At 38.8% G+C, this 15,781-nt stretch overlaps 1 protein-coding gene across 1 annotated transcript in view; it reads right to left on the bottom strand.

The window, feature by feature from the left end:
- LOC143368818 (uncharacterized) overlaps window positions 1–15,781 on the bottom strand; it is a 252,712-nt gene that overhangs the window by 32,068 nt on the left and 204,863 nt on the right. The gene's annotated exons all lie outside the window — the stretch shown is intronic.

Below are 15,781 nucleotides of genomic sequence, written 5' to 3'. Positions count from 1 at the left end.
GACGATGAAGCAACTGACTCGTTCCCTCTCTCAACCGTTTCGGAATCTACAAGTGACGGTAGCTGACTCTCATCATTTTCATCGGGCGCAAGCTCAACAGTGTTTGGGACCTCTCTATCTGTTACGCTACTTGGTAAAAATTCAAAGTCTTGAAAGATGTCTGGATTGAAAGGAGCGATCCCAGTGCATTCGAAGCCAGAAATGATGTTTTGGCTTGTAGCAGCCAGCGGCAATGCTTTCGTCACGATGCTGGGAATGTCGTAAATGGTCATGGCTTTTCCCGGATTTGCTGTCATCCAGCTATCGCAGTGTGAATTCATCGCTCTCTTAAAGGGACCAAAAACAGTTCGATCGAGCGGCTGGAGTTTGTGCGAACAATGTGGTGGCATTGTCAGCACAACTATGCCGTTCTTTTTGCAGAAATCTAGTGCATCAATCGACAAATGAGATTCATGGTTGTCGAGAATGAGTAAAATCGGATTTTCCACAGATGCACACACGTGCTGTTGAAAGAAATGTAGAAATTGAAGAAAATGTTGCGCATTCATCCAGCCGCTAGGGTTAGCTGCGCCTTCACAGCTTGGTGGTCCACCATTCAGGAAATAATCCTTGAATTTTTTCCGGGGGAAGATGAAAAAGGGTGGTAATGCACGTCCTTCTGCTGACACTGCCAAGGCCATGGTGACAAGAGTACCCCGCTCGCCTGAGGTTACGCGCCCAACTTGCTTCACCCCGCGCCGTGCAATGACTCTGTCAGGTCTGTGGACGGTAGTTACCCCTGTTTCGTCCATGTTCCATATTTTGAATGGCCCTAAGCGATGTCGATCCAAAACAGTCTTCAAATTCTCAAAAAACCCTGATACGTTTGCTCGATTAAAACTAGTCGCCCGGGCCAAACTAGTTGGTTCGGGTTTTCTAATCGATAAATTTGGGTGTCTTTTCAAAAAATACTTCAGCCACTCTTCTCCGGCCATATTCACTGCTTCCCATGACGGCGGTACAGTCAGTTGTAATTTCCGAGAAAAGTCGTAAGCCAAACAGCGAAACTCCTTAGCTGAAAGTCCGAAGTACATGTCATTACAATGAGTCAAGTACTTTGCCAAGGTAACTTCTTGTAGCGTGTTGAAGATCGTATTCCGTCCTTTATGTTGTCCAATAACTTCGTTTTTCTCGATTTGTTCATCAGTTGTCCCTTTTAGCCATCGTCGCAACGTTGTTCTCGGTACATCGAACATTTTTGACGCAGTCGAAATTTTCATACTGCTCTTTTTCACAGCCAAAACTGCTGATTTGATCTTATCGGTGTCGATTGGAGGTTTCTTGCGATTGTAATTACGAACCATGTTGTTGAAAAATGTAGAAGATATTTATTTCTCCTCGTAACTATTCAAGCTACAATCGCTTCAATCAATATTTAAACGCACGGATATATATAACTTTCTTTTTCCAAAGATCGAACTGCACTGCGTAGCCGTGCTTCCGTCCAGGCCACGCAATTCCTCTCCTCGTCCCGAAACCGTCAACTGTTTTCCATTGTTGAGCGTCGGATCCACCGACAGCGCTGCATCGATGAATATTTTTACCACAAAAGTTAATAAAACTACTTATTTCCTATGGTTTGGCATCATCAGTGAGTGGCCGATTTGCCCCGGGTGTTACGTGGCCGTTTTGCCCCAGACGTACACTCTAACTTCAATTACTCAAACACAATAGAGATTTTCCAAAATAACTCACACTATCATCGGAATCGTAATCGGTACCGCTATTTTAATCAATAAATACTCACCTCAAACTTCAGAACACCAATATTTCAGAATAAAGACAAATTTTCCACAAGTCACGAAAATTTTTTATCACTGCCGAAAACGTATTTTGCCTTCTACAAAGTGCAACATAATCTCAAATGCTATCAAATTCCGTTGGTATTGTAGACACATAGAGAGACGTTTACAAAAGCAAACACGAGTTTTTATTTTAATTTCTACTAGGTAAAACTTCCTGTGGCCGATTTACCCCAGTGGCCGATTTGCCCCGGTCTCCCCTACTTCTTTAGTTTTAGGCATGTGGAAAATAAAAGTTTTAAGTTCTAAAAGAGTAGACACGTTACGTGAAAGCGCCGATTTGGCAGGCCGGTATTACAGTAGGTTTTTTCTGCACTGAAATGTTAATACCCATAGACACGCGGCTGGTGCGCGCGAGAGGGAGCTGTTTGCTATTTCCGTATTCTATTCTGAATAAGGAAAGAAATTCTCAGCTGTTGTACTTGTAAAAATTTAAACGAAAAGTCTGCTGGTACTGCAAACGTAGAAAATTCATTGTATATTTTAATTAATTGAAATGTGCTTATGCTACAATATTCTACGCTGGCAGTAAGGAATTATAAGTGAAAAGGAAAAATAGATAAGGAGATGTCTCCAGAGAATGAAGTTTGTTAGGTTAGACAACTTTTTTTATTAGCAAAACACTGAAACACATCATGAAGGACATACACTTATTATAAGATAATTAAACGTCTTAAGCAGTTATGAACAAATATTATATATAAAATTGTGTTGGATGTTGAATTGGACTAGTGAAAATGCGCAGGCTGGATGCGCGTGATTATATGGTCGGCTTCTCGAAATGACAGAAAGTATAACCTATGTATCTGCTATATGACAACAAATGTTTACTGGCTATTGCGTTCTTTTACGCTACATTTGTGAACTTTCTATCATCCTTCCATGTGATGTCCCACTATTTTTCGCGCGGTGTAAATTAAAGTCTTCCCCACAAATTACTCCGCAACTCCACTAAAATCCCTAAAACTTAACTCTTACCCCTTTTCCCCAACTATTGACCATCTAGACCAGGGGTGCACAGGACATTCGCACATTCGAGCTCGTTCAAGAACAAGCGAGTCCGCCAACGGAGTGGGGAGCGGTTGGAGTAGTGGGAGCGGAGCGTCACAGGCTGCCGCAGGGGTTTCCAGAGTTTGACGCTCCCAAAGTAAGGCACACTTTGGGGAATTTTTAAAAGAAATGTATTGAGTATTATAATTCCAATCTCTGTACTTCTATTAATTGAAATGTGAAAAATGTGTTCAAATTTTTGTATGCAATAATAGTAATTTGGTTCAAAGTTATAATGGTAGTAATAAGAGGGGTTTGAAAAAAATTTGTTGCTGGCGAGCATGCTTTTGGCTGTCGTAATCATCTGAAACAAAAAATGTACAAATGTTCTTAATCTACATGAGTGTGGTTATCGTACGAACTTTAGTTCGTGTTGAATGAATAATGTTGAAAAGCACAAATATGGTTGTATTTCAAATGAAACCATTAATTTTTTGGAAAAGCATTTGTTAGTTTTCTGTGTTGCAAAATTGGATTTTTGTAAATAATTACTTCATTCTAGTTCACACGATAACCATACTCATAGATTAAGAAACATTTTACGCTTTTTGTTTCCGATGACTACGACAGCCAGAATCATGTTGGCCAGCAACAAACTTTTTTAAACCCTTCTTTCTGCTATCATTATAACTTTGAACAAAATTATTATTATTGCATACAAAAATTTAAACATTTTTCAAATCTCAATTAACCGTCCGTATCCTGTGTCTGAGTTAATTTTAACCCACCGCTTGAGATCGCTAACGCACACGGTGACGGAGCTGTGTATGTAAGTCGCGGCCAAGCGATCATTTAGCTGCCGGGGATGTCATAAAAGCATAAACTGGGCCTTTCTAGTGGCCGTGTTGGGGCAACAATGGGAAGCTCGAGACAATACCATATTTTCCTTGGAGAAAACAAAATGTGTCCAAAGAGAACTCAAGGTTTCAAATTGAAGAAAAATGAATCCACGATTAATAAATATTAACAAATTATACTTAGAAATATATGTATATTCACGTATGGATCTAATATTGGACCAATTTTATAAGTATCCGAATACTTTTGTGGCCCACTGTATATGTATATATCACATATATGTTATTAGATATCTTCAAATGCAAATATTCAAATTTACGTATGCGAATTTGTTAAAATTAACTTTCTCAATATAATATAAAATTCTGTACGTTTTCGTTTGGTCTTGTATATCTATCGCGAGTATGCTTGTAGTTGTAACAGGCATACGGCCTTTGCAGTCATAGAGTTCTCCACCACGAGACATTATACCGAGGAGTGGGGATGAGCATACCACGATCGAGCTCGAGGGCTCACCGACTGCTCTAGGGCAGACTTAGTGTGCACCTCTGATCTAGACCATGTAGCTTAGCGGCCCTCGCGATGGTCAAGTACGAAATCCTCTTCCCCTCTTCGCCCTAAGAGGCACGATCTCCTCCCTCGCATTTAAATCTAAACGAATCCCTCGTCCCAAAAAACCGTCTTAAATCGAGACCACGTCTCATCCACTCTCTACGACCCATCGAATACAAGCCACACTCACCCCTTTCCAATTTAAACACCCAAAATCCATCCAAATGGGTTGAGTACCACTTTTCGAACGCCCCAAATAAAAACCCCAGAAGTCCTATTGCGACGCATATTTCGTGCATGAGTCATGGTGCATACTGCGCATACCCCTCATACCTAAACACCGTATAAATACAAGGGCCCCAGAGATCATAGATCTCTTGTGCGAAAACACCTCTAAGGAAGTCACTTAGAATAACCAGTTATTAAATCTAACAAGTGTTAAATTCAGTGCGACTTCGCTCATCGAGCAAGTTATCTTCGACGCCAACTGTAAGCAATTATTATTACTTATCATACTATTGCGTATCATCCCCATTATACAGACATATATTATTGTCTATTGCTTACGCTTTTTCTGTTTCATATTATTGTCATTATATATTTCATATATTGCTTACAGTATTGCTTTATATTATTTCCATTGCTAATGCTTATCGCATTTCTTATTATTGTCTATTGATAATACCTATTGCATATTAACACTCAAGCAGAGTAGAGTACAGAGGAGGTATGCGGACAGTAAACAGTGAGTCACAGAAGATATTATCCCCATAGCAGTAAACTGCCGGAGGAAGGTAATACAGCGATGTCTATATACCAACGACAGAGGGTAATATATAATACTGACTGGAGGTAAGTGACCGACAAGGGGTATATAACAACGAAAGATAAGTACTCACGCTCGGTATACCGACGGAGTGTAAACCCCATCTGTCGGTATGTACCGACGGGAGGATGACAAAGAGAAGAGGATAAAGTATTGGTGTATAGTTTTCGACCGACTGGAGATAAACTGATAGACGAAAAACCGAAGAGGAAATACAAGACTCAAAAGGATATAGTACCACCGGGCGATTAAGGACCCGACAGATTGTATCCAATGTAGAGGCACAGACGAGGTATAGAATAGACCTATCAAGCAATGTATTTTTGTGTCGCCGGTTTGGGGGGTCCTAGGACCCCCTTACCATTTTACTGTCGCATGCAACGTTACCGGTGAAGTCTCAAAACAGATTGTAACGCTACGCGTGGTGGGAACTAGAATTAAGCACGAGTAAACCTAGGTTATGTTTTGAGAGTCAAAGCCCGCGATTTACAAATGTTTCTGTTAGAGTAACAATTTAAAAATCGTCTTATGAACATATTCCGTTCAACAGAAGAGAACGGAGGAAGAAAATAAAACGATATCACATTCGTCTTTTAACCTTGCTGTCCTATTCCGGTTTATTTAACGCAAAACAAATTTCATTCCCTTGCAATAACGTAATTTGTAAAAACAGGACTTTAATGTTTTTTAAGAGCACCTGTTGCTGAACCCCACCCATGTATCATGTGTTTCCGCATACATTAATGATGGTCTATACGATATAATACAGACATATAATAATAAAAATAATAATAATAATAATAATAATAATATCCTTTTACTGTACTATATTATTTAAAAGGAACATATCGAACCCGTACACACCGATTTTGCTGCAATTTTGCAAGTCTGTAGAGTAGCCAAAAATATTCGATACATATTTTTTTAAAAAGGAATTCATTCTCCTCCATAGCTATTAGAACAATTGAGGGCTCGGATACAATAAGGGGACTAGCGCTCGAAATTGGGAAAAATTATTGTCATATCATCTACAATTATTTATTAATCAGTGTGAAAATTGGTGAAAATCTTCCTTGTATATTAAGGAAAAACTTTGTCGCTGCAAGTTATATGTACCTCAAAATTACCAGGATGGGCAAACAATTATTAGAAATCAAAATTTAATCTACGACACTCAATTTTTTTAAGTCGGCGCCAGATTTACACAGTGTAAATGATGAGGCGCTGATATAAAAAAATTAAGTGTCGTAGATTAAATAAGGAACAAAATTACTTTTTACTTTTTAGCGCATTTCATATTTTTTTGAAGTCGGCTTTAATTATGATTTTCCATTTTTTTGGAACGATGCGCCAGTATTGTGACTTTTACACGCTGGTGGCGAAAAATCTCTCCGTACAAGGGTACAGCGCCGCGGTCAACCCTGTCTTAGCTGAAAATTTGAAATTGAGACGGGTACGAGACCAGTCGACATTGTTTGCAAACCTCATTACAGTGATCTGGGGTGTGAGTGGTAAACCGACTATAAAAGCGGAGTGCGCGGTTCGCTTACCTGGGCCGGGAAATTCCCAATAGCTCTTTGCCACGTTCATTTGAAAGAGACCATCCCAAAATTTTCGAAGCTCGGGGCTCACCGCTGTCCGGCGGACGCTGACAGCCAGGGGTGTGCGGGTACCCGACGTTTCGGGCGAGATCGGGCGGGATTCCGTTACTTTCGTATTGCTCGAGAACCCGAAGTTTTCGGGATCCCGAGACTCGTTTCGTGCTGCAAGCATAGCCGCCATGAGCGGGCAATTTGATTTCAGATCGGCTCGGCAAAACTCGGACGCGATCGGATTCCTTCAGTGTAGGATCTGTATTCATATTCAGAAAGTTAAAATTGGATGGCCACGATATTCTGGCCTTTCTCTTGAAATCGGTTGAACGGTAACGCGTACCTTTCTTTACGATTCTGATGGGTTCTTAGGTAAAAGCTTTCGACCGCCGCGGCTCGGAGGTCATAAACGCTAGACTAGTGGCATAAGGACAAAGTCAGCAATAGGCCATTCAGTAATGACTATGCCAATTTCTATCATAGAAGTATCACTAATGGATTACTAGTGTTTTTCTGATAAAAATAACACCAAACATGATATAATTATGATTATTTTTAATGACTGTAATAGAAAGTACTTGGAGTAAAGTAATTGAGGAAAGTAATGAAGAGTACTTGAATTCTACGTGAACTGACACCACGGACGTCTGTAGACTTTTTTCCACGGGGTGGGGTAACTTTGAAGTAACGGTGGTGAAAATTATAGTAATGAAAAAACGAGTAGCCCGCTTGCTTTTTTCAACTCATTTTGTATTGCCAATTTAATTAAAAATTTAAATCCGAAATTGTCGGATTTAGTATTATTCACTTCCAGAATCTTAGAATTCTAAATTTCGAATTATTCACTTTTTTAGTATAAACTTAATAGAGACAAGTTCTTAAAAATAGGCGATTTTTTTCTCAAAAGTCAGGGGGGACAACTGCCCCTTTTGCACCCCGCTCCGGACACCCATTACTGACACGAAACTGATATGTGTACCCAGATCTTAACGTAAGCGCTACCTACGCTCGTGTATTTACATCGTAGATGTTTTTTTATGATTTTTAAATAGTTAATTTTCAGTAGTTAATAAGGACAGAGCCAATCAATTTGTAACGACACGTAGGGATTTAGGGGCCTCGGGTCCAAAAGACTACGAATATAAATTTTACAAAAACGTTTAAATTCATTATTTTCAATGACTTTTACGTGTCGTAGGATGGGCACCGTCTATTTAGACACGCACGAAGAGCAGAAATTTGCGGGAATGTCAGTAGCAGCGTCAATTTTTAATATTTCTCCGTGTACGACATGTGAAAAAATTAATTAAATGTTCCACTTCACGAAAAATACTAACAATCAATTTCATCTTGCAATTTATAGCTTGTATAAGCTCTCAAAAAGTGCCATATTTCAGCGCCATATAGGCTCCTGATCCCCTAAATAGGTTTTAAGAAAGAAATCCGGCGTGAGTCGTTGACAAACCGAGCCAAAGCATAGCTTAGCGAAAGCTCGCCCTCTATGTTAAACTCTCACTCTAAACAAGTCACACGTATACAAGCACGCACACATATTTAAGTATTTCAACACATTTCAGAGTAGTTCTTGAGTTGGCCGCTGTTCATGAACAGAGGTCGCTAAATTCAGTCCTCAAATTATGGGTCGGTAACACAGATTGGGTGGCGACACGAAGTCCCATAAGGTGATAAGTCTATTCTATACCTCGTCTGTGGTAGAGGAAAAGAAGAAGAGGAGAAAAAATAAGAGATAGCAAACGTACTCACTTACCATATAAGAGAAATATAACTACTAGAAGATATACAGGGGGTCCCAGAATTGAGGACATTGAAAAGTCCTTAACCGTTTTGGGATCCGGGGTTTCGTTTTCGAGATATTAAGAAACAACCCCGACCAATCATAGCACGAGCCTTCCGCTGGAGCTCCCGCGCTAGCGTGGCCGCGCTGCGATTACGAACAAGCAAGGCGGCACGCATCGAAGGAAATTGCGTAGAATGGCAAATGAAAGAGACGTAACAAAAAATCTAACCTTTTGCCATGGTTTGTTTGCCATTTAAAGTGAATAATGAATACACAGTTGTATTTTTTAGAAGAATCGAAAATAATAATTATTTGGAGTGAGAGGATAAGGAACACGTAAATTTCCTTTTTTAATAACGGGAAACAGGAAAAATCTTGTCATTCAGCAAACAATCAGGTCGCAGAAATGTTCTCTGCTCGAGAGTATTGGGCGATGTTCTGGGTGTACCCCCCGAACAACGGGGACGCAAGTGATACAGCGTGAAAATTTGCGCGGGAATACCCACGGCTCCGAACGCCAAGTAAAAATTCATTTCCACCAATTTTTAAAACGTAGGAACAACACGTTCCATGACCATTAAATTAAGTGATCAGTCTTAGTAGGCGTACAGTGAAGTGATTATTCGGTACATTACCCCGGACGCACTTGACGTTGCGACCCTTAACTTTGGATGGTGTCGTGTACCTGAGATCAGCTGTGCACTCGGCGAGTCTGAGGATGACCAGGATCGGTTCAGTGACCTAGTGACACAGGTTTTCAAGCTGCAAGTGAATTTCCGGAAGGGTGAGTTTTAGTTACATTATTGGCGACTATTATTTTTTAAATTTAACGTAGGCTATGGTACGCAATTTTTCTTTGCACTTTTTAAACGGACTTATTCATTATTAACAACAGTGTTGGCCGTTAGTGAACTATGGATTTTTATCACAATAACCAACGACGATCACTTTTCGTTCGTTCCCTGTTGCATTACCTTTTCGTTTATACGCTATTAAAAAAGGAAATTTACATGTTCCTTATCCTCTCACTCCAACTAATTATTATTTTCGATTCTTCTAAAAAATGCAACTGTGTATTCCTCTTTTTACGTTACACATGATTTTCATCCATTTATCGTTTATTCATTATTCAGTTTAAATGGCAAACAAACCATGGCAAAAGATTAGATTTTTTGTTACGTCTCTTTCATTTGCCATTCTACGCAATTTCGATGGAATTTCCTTGCTTGTTCGTAATCGTAGCGCGGCCCGGCGCGCGGCCACGCTAGCGCGGGAGCTCTAGCGGATGGCTCGTGCTCTGATTGGTCGGGGTTTTTTCTTAATATCTCGAAAACGAACCCCCGGATCCCAAAACGGTTAAGGACATTTCGATGTCTTTTTGCATCAGGATCATCTGGGACACCCTGTATATATCTTTTTCTTCCATTTCTGTCTTTATATTTCTCTTCCAAACACACCTCGTATACCTTGAATGCCGTATTCATAAGTATTATACCTCTATAGTTACTGGCTGCATTCTTGTCTCATTTAGTCTTCTCTTCTTCTTAGTTTTGTTTTGTCTCTGATATTCCCTCTATTTCTATTTTTAGTGGCATATGATCCAATTATATCAGGGTTGCCAGGAATGTGTCTGGCGCACAAATCGTCAGTGGAAGAGGAACACAACACGCATGCGCGTGATGACGCCGTGACGCCAAGGTCGGTTCCCCCTCCACTGACAATCTTGTGCGCCAGGAACATTCCTGACAACCCTGGGTTCAATTCTTTCTTCCACTTTGAAATTTATTATTTCATCCCTCACTACTTCTATCACTACGCTTACTCTTCGTCATATTCTATGTTTCGGTTTAGGATACTCCAACCGTTCTCCTCTACCATTTCTATCATTTTTCCCCCCGTCGTTCTTCGTTTTATCTTTCGACCTCCTCGGTCTCTCTTTTTCCATTACTCCCCAATTAATTAATTGATCCCTCCTTTCCTATTCTTGCATTCCAATCTCCTCCTATTATTACTTTCTTACTTTGTGTCTCGGTTGCTATTTTTTCAAGAAATTTCCTTGTGCTTTCCACGTCCTTGCTGTATACCGTTAAAAGCCTCCATTCTGCTTTTCTTACTATCGGCCTTCTTTCTTGTATTTGTTCCTCCTCTGTTTTTCATCTATATCGTTTCTGATTCCTATGATTATGCCCCATTGCCCTTCCTCTTGTCTTTTTTCCTTTCTGCACGTTGACGTTTCCATTTGAATCCTCGGTAGCCTTTCTTTTAAATTCTCCCACTGCTTCTCGTCTACCTATATTTCTACGATACCTATTATGTCTAGGTCTTCTAAATACGTCCAGAATTGTTTGTCTTTATTCCTTAGTCCCACTACGTTCCAATATCTAATTTGAATCGATTCTACTCTCGTATCTCCCACGACGTGTGCCATCGTAGACACCGTGCGTGTTGTTGTGTCCCTTCTTTTGCTGCTGAGTTCTCCGGATTTTCGGTGATGCAAGGAACGGCTAATAATTATTAGACATATAACATATTACTCATTTTTCGACAACCTGACATTTTATTTAGACGTAATAAATCTATCAATTAAATTTTTTTTTTCAAAGTAGAACCTCTTTTAAGTTAAATTTATATTTAGATTTTGATTTTTGTTTAGTTGATTTTTATTTTTATGAGTAAACATGATTATCTCAGTAAATAAAATTTGTGTTCTTATTAAATGCATATACAGGGTGTCCCACTAAGGAGTGGACAGCGCGATATCTCTTAAAGTATTGTCGATAAAAATATAAAAAAAATAGGGAATTGCATGGTTCGAGGGGGCCCATTTATTAGCGCGAACGAATTTGGTTTTCGATTATTATTTTAAAAGATACGATGGTCAAGTTCGGTTTTTCAAATGGAGCTATTTTTTTTGAAGACCTGAGTTGATAGTGCGTTCCAAGACAAATTCAATAAGCTTTAATGTATACACTTTATTTCCACTGGTTTTTAAGATATTGCGCTTGCAAATTTACTGATTTTCAGAAATGCTACTTAGGTAGGTACATCTGCGGTATCGAGAAGCGCATCGTTACTTTTATTTCGCACTTGCTTCTACGCTCGGATGGCCGGTTCTTTTGGGAGGGATGCAAGTTGGATTGGTTAGGTTAGGAGGAGTGAAAGTTGCTAGACTAAATTTCAACCATAGGGAGCAGATTGTATCAGAACCAATCCAACTTGCACCCCTCCCAAAAGAACCGGCCATCCGAGCGTAGAAGCAAGTGCGAAATAAAAGTAACGATGCGCTTCTCGACACCGCAGATGTACCTACCTAAGTAGCATTTCTGACGGAAAAGAATTGTCCAGCCTTTGGGCCTGCCATTTCTGGCGTAGACCTTTGGCAGGTAAGTATCCATTTCAACGGGCAGTGCCACCCGTAGCGCCAGTAAGACCGCCCCCGGTTTTTGCCATTCCAGAGGGGTTTCTTGCAGTGAAAATCAGTAAATTTGCAAGCGCAATATCTTAAAAACCAGTGGAAATAAAGTGTATACATTAAAGCTTATTGAATTTGTCTTGGAACGCACTATCAACTCAGGTCTTCAAAAAAAATAGTTCCATTTGAAAAACCGAACTTGACCATCGTATCTTTTAAAATAATAATCGAAAACAAAATTCGTTCGCGCTAATAAATGGGCCCCCTCGAACCATGCAATTCCCTATTTTTTTATATTTTTATCGACAATACTTTAAGAGATATCGCGCTGTCCACTCCTTAGTGGGACACCCTGTAGATCTAACAACGAAATCCTTAATCTCGCGGGATTGAAAATAACGTGAGATTGCAACCCTTAGTGCCACGCCAGGATTTCGTTTTATCCGGATCTAAAGCCTAGAAATATTTCCTGCCTCTACGAATATTTCTCGACACTTCAATATTAACGGGGCATTACTGTGTATAAATAAATCTGAACATTCATAGGAGACAAAATACACTTCGGTATGTTCCTTAATAAATATATATTTATTCCACCTTCATATCGTTTATAATAATGAATACGTTTAATTTGCAGGTGCGTCTACAGGATATAGTTTAACAAAATATATTTACTTCATACTAGAAAGAAAGGCGCCATCTGTAGCCTTTATTCTCAAAATTGATAATTGACTTATTTGCACTTGTAGCTTGATATTTTTAGTACTTTATTTTTAACTACCACTCGATTTTTTCATATTTGAATTAATCACACATTGGTTGGACTAGTTATACACGGTAATAAACCTGTACGTGCATGTACATCTTGTAAAAATACTTAATGACTGAGTTAAGATGATGGTGAAACCTTTTTTCGGCTCCATGCCAATTGACCTGAGTTTGAATTTGACTGTACACTATTTAGAAAGCTCGAAACAATAGAAGTTCCTTTTGAAAAAAGACTGTTAAGCTGTACACACACTGAACAAGTATTTTAACATGTCGCTTAATCATATAACTCCTTACCCCATTTTTAAACCTGAAAAAAATTTGGCAAATGATGGAAAAATAACTGAAGAAGCCAGTTTTCTAGTTCGAATTGCATACACATACATATGTAGGCAGTGTCATTTGGTTACAAAATTTCATTTGTTTTTCAACTAATACTTTAAATTTTAAAACATACTTAATGTACGATATTTGCATTGTTTGAAATGAATGTTGCACTCCTGTTATCTTCATATTCTTTAAATTACTTTAACTGCGTTTGTTCAAACGTCAAAGCAACAGATTGGTAATATTGCACAATTTAAAAGAATAAAAACGTAGCCGTAAAATAAATGGTCAAAGATAATATCGCTGTTTCGGAAAAACAATCACACAACTGCAAAAGAATAATTTTTCAGGACATGCAAAAACCAATTGTATTTAGTCATACTTGTAATTATACAATGAAAAAAATATTTGATAATGTTGGGAACAAAAACAATTGTTCAAATATTTTAGTTTCTTTTAAGTTGTGGGATAAAGGGACAAAGGGATGTTTTTAAAATTCACCACTATTACCTCGTTCTTGGAATTATGTCATGGTTCTCCCAAAATTGAAAATTAGCATTCAACGCTTCTGCCAAGAATGTTATTAGGTAAAGTAACTAAAATAGTCGAACACATTATTATTATTATTATTATTAATGATATTATTACGTCCTTATTTCAGTCAAATTCAGCAAATGAAGTTTATAACATTTGTTGTAAACATCATTTTCTAGAAAAAAAGTAAAATCACTCTTTAACCATGGCCTAACTGCCCTCTAGCAGTCAGGCCTGTTACTACAATTATGTCATTGTTTTATTGGAAGGATTAAGTAGCATTTCTGAGACCAGTGACGCATGTTACCCGAAATGTTCAAATTTTGCACTTATATCATTGCTCTTCCGAAGCAGCAATATACTATTGACTTTTGATTAAACTCTTGTTATACAGTGAGAGATAAAGAGTAAAGATATTATCCTGAATGCAATTCTTTATTAGTGTCTTGACTTCGTCATTATTGCACATCGTCAAATATTGTGATTGAATAAGTGAACAAATGTGAATTTATCGAGTAAACTACTATTGCCAGATGAGAAGAAGAACGACTACCCACAAGCTGAAGTGTCACAGGCAAGGGGAATCATCCGCTCGCTCCACCCTATCCCCTCCAAGAAGTCCTACTTTTCGGTTCTTAGCGGCTGCGCATATCCGCAGGCTGTCGTGATTCGTCTCGTTCGCGTTCTGCGTTACGCGGCGGACTTTGTTGCAAGGAATTGGGTGGAGCGAGCGGGCGATTCCCCTTGCCCCTGTGACATGTCAGCTTGTGGGTAGTCGTTCTTCTTCTCATCTGGCACTGGTAGTCATCTAGAACCCGTTGTCTTTTATACAGCCCGTGAATCGCCTGCGAATGTGATTAGTTCAATTCTGACTCGGGTCTCGTGAGGCTCGTTTTTATAGAGAGAGATATCACTGATCTCATCCAGAGGGAATAAACAATGCCAGTTAGAAATCAGTTCGGTATTCGCCAATCGGTATACCGATTTAGTAGCGATCGGGAGCCTTGGAGGAGCCCGAGCCTTCACATAAATATCAGTAGAGAACGCACTACAAACGTGTAGTACCTACATATTAGTGGCGTCGAGTACGCTCCCCAATGTATTTCTCCGAGATATCGTTGTTCGTTTCTTAATAAAGTATTCAAAATTATTTTAAGACAGGAAGACAAAATTCTGTAATGAAGTGACGCTCTGCATCTTTACATTTTTTTTTGTTTTTTACTTGTATATTTTTAACTATATATTGTTTAACACTGTTAAAAGTATAAGTTCAAACAATCGATGCAGAAATCTTGCCAGGATCTACAACAATACCAATCCAGAGGTTCATTCTCATTTTGCTCTTTCTTCGTACAACAGTGCTGTCCATGGCTAGGCCTCCTCCCTTACACAGCTCTGTCCCCCTTTGCACAGTGATTATATTACATTACATTATACTACTGACCAAGATTTGTTTGATGGGGTTCGTATCGTATCCCAGTATTGAATACAGGTAACCCACGCATAACACGATATTGCTAGACACGGTTTTGCTTTAACGGTTAGAAACTTCTGAAATCCAAAATTTGACCCTAAAAAGCACACAGGATGACATAAATTTAGCCGAGCAATAGGAATTCTATGTTCTGAATACGGATCCTTCCAGTGAATGAAGCGCAAAATTCCAAAGATAACTCCAAAAATGTAACGTATATTTCGTATACTATGAAATTTATGAAAATCTGTCAAGAAAAAGCAAGCAAACAAAAGTAACCGATTTTTTAAAAAATACAAAACAGAAGTCTACGGAAATCTAAATGTTGCGGATGCAAGTTCAAAAAATGAACTTCCGCCTAATTGTATTTATCCGTGATGAAGAGGAAAAAAGTGAGCGTGTATTATTTAATGAATAATATCGTTGATCAGTTATTGCTATTTATAATAAACATATTTCGGATAACTATGAAAGAAAAATAGTATATTTTTGTCAGTTTTTGTATAACACAATTTTGCATAACACTGCGTCTTGTGGGGACCTAACCACCGTGTTATACGGGGGTTACCTGTACAGTTGATGAAACAGATATAGTGATGTACTTGATGCACCTTGAAGTAATGTATCAAGCGACTCTCTTGTGTGTGGAAAGCACCAAGTGTAGTTTAGTTACTCCCAGCAAGGCTTCAGAGACTCAACTAGGGTAAACTGTACAATGATTGGCACCCTAAGCGAAAATCCCAATTGGAATGTCTATATTTTTTTGTGAAGTTTTTATATGGTCTCAATTCTCAGTTATTATCAATGAT

Source organism: Andrena cerasifolii, chromosome 5 (genome assembly GCF_050908995.1).
Source record: "Andrena cerasifolii isolate SP2316 chromosome 5, iyAndCera1_principal, whole genome shotgun sequence".
NCBI lineage: Eukaryota > Metazoa > Arthropoda > Insecta > Hymenoptera > Andrenidae > Andrena > Andrena cerasifolii.
Note: the sequence above shows the minus strand (reverse complement) of the source record. Positions and strands in the feature narration are given on the sequence as shown.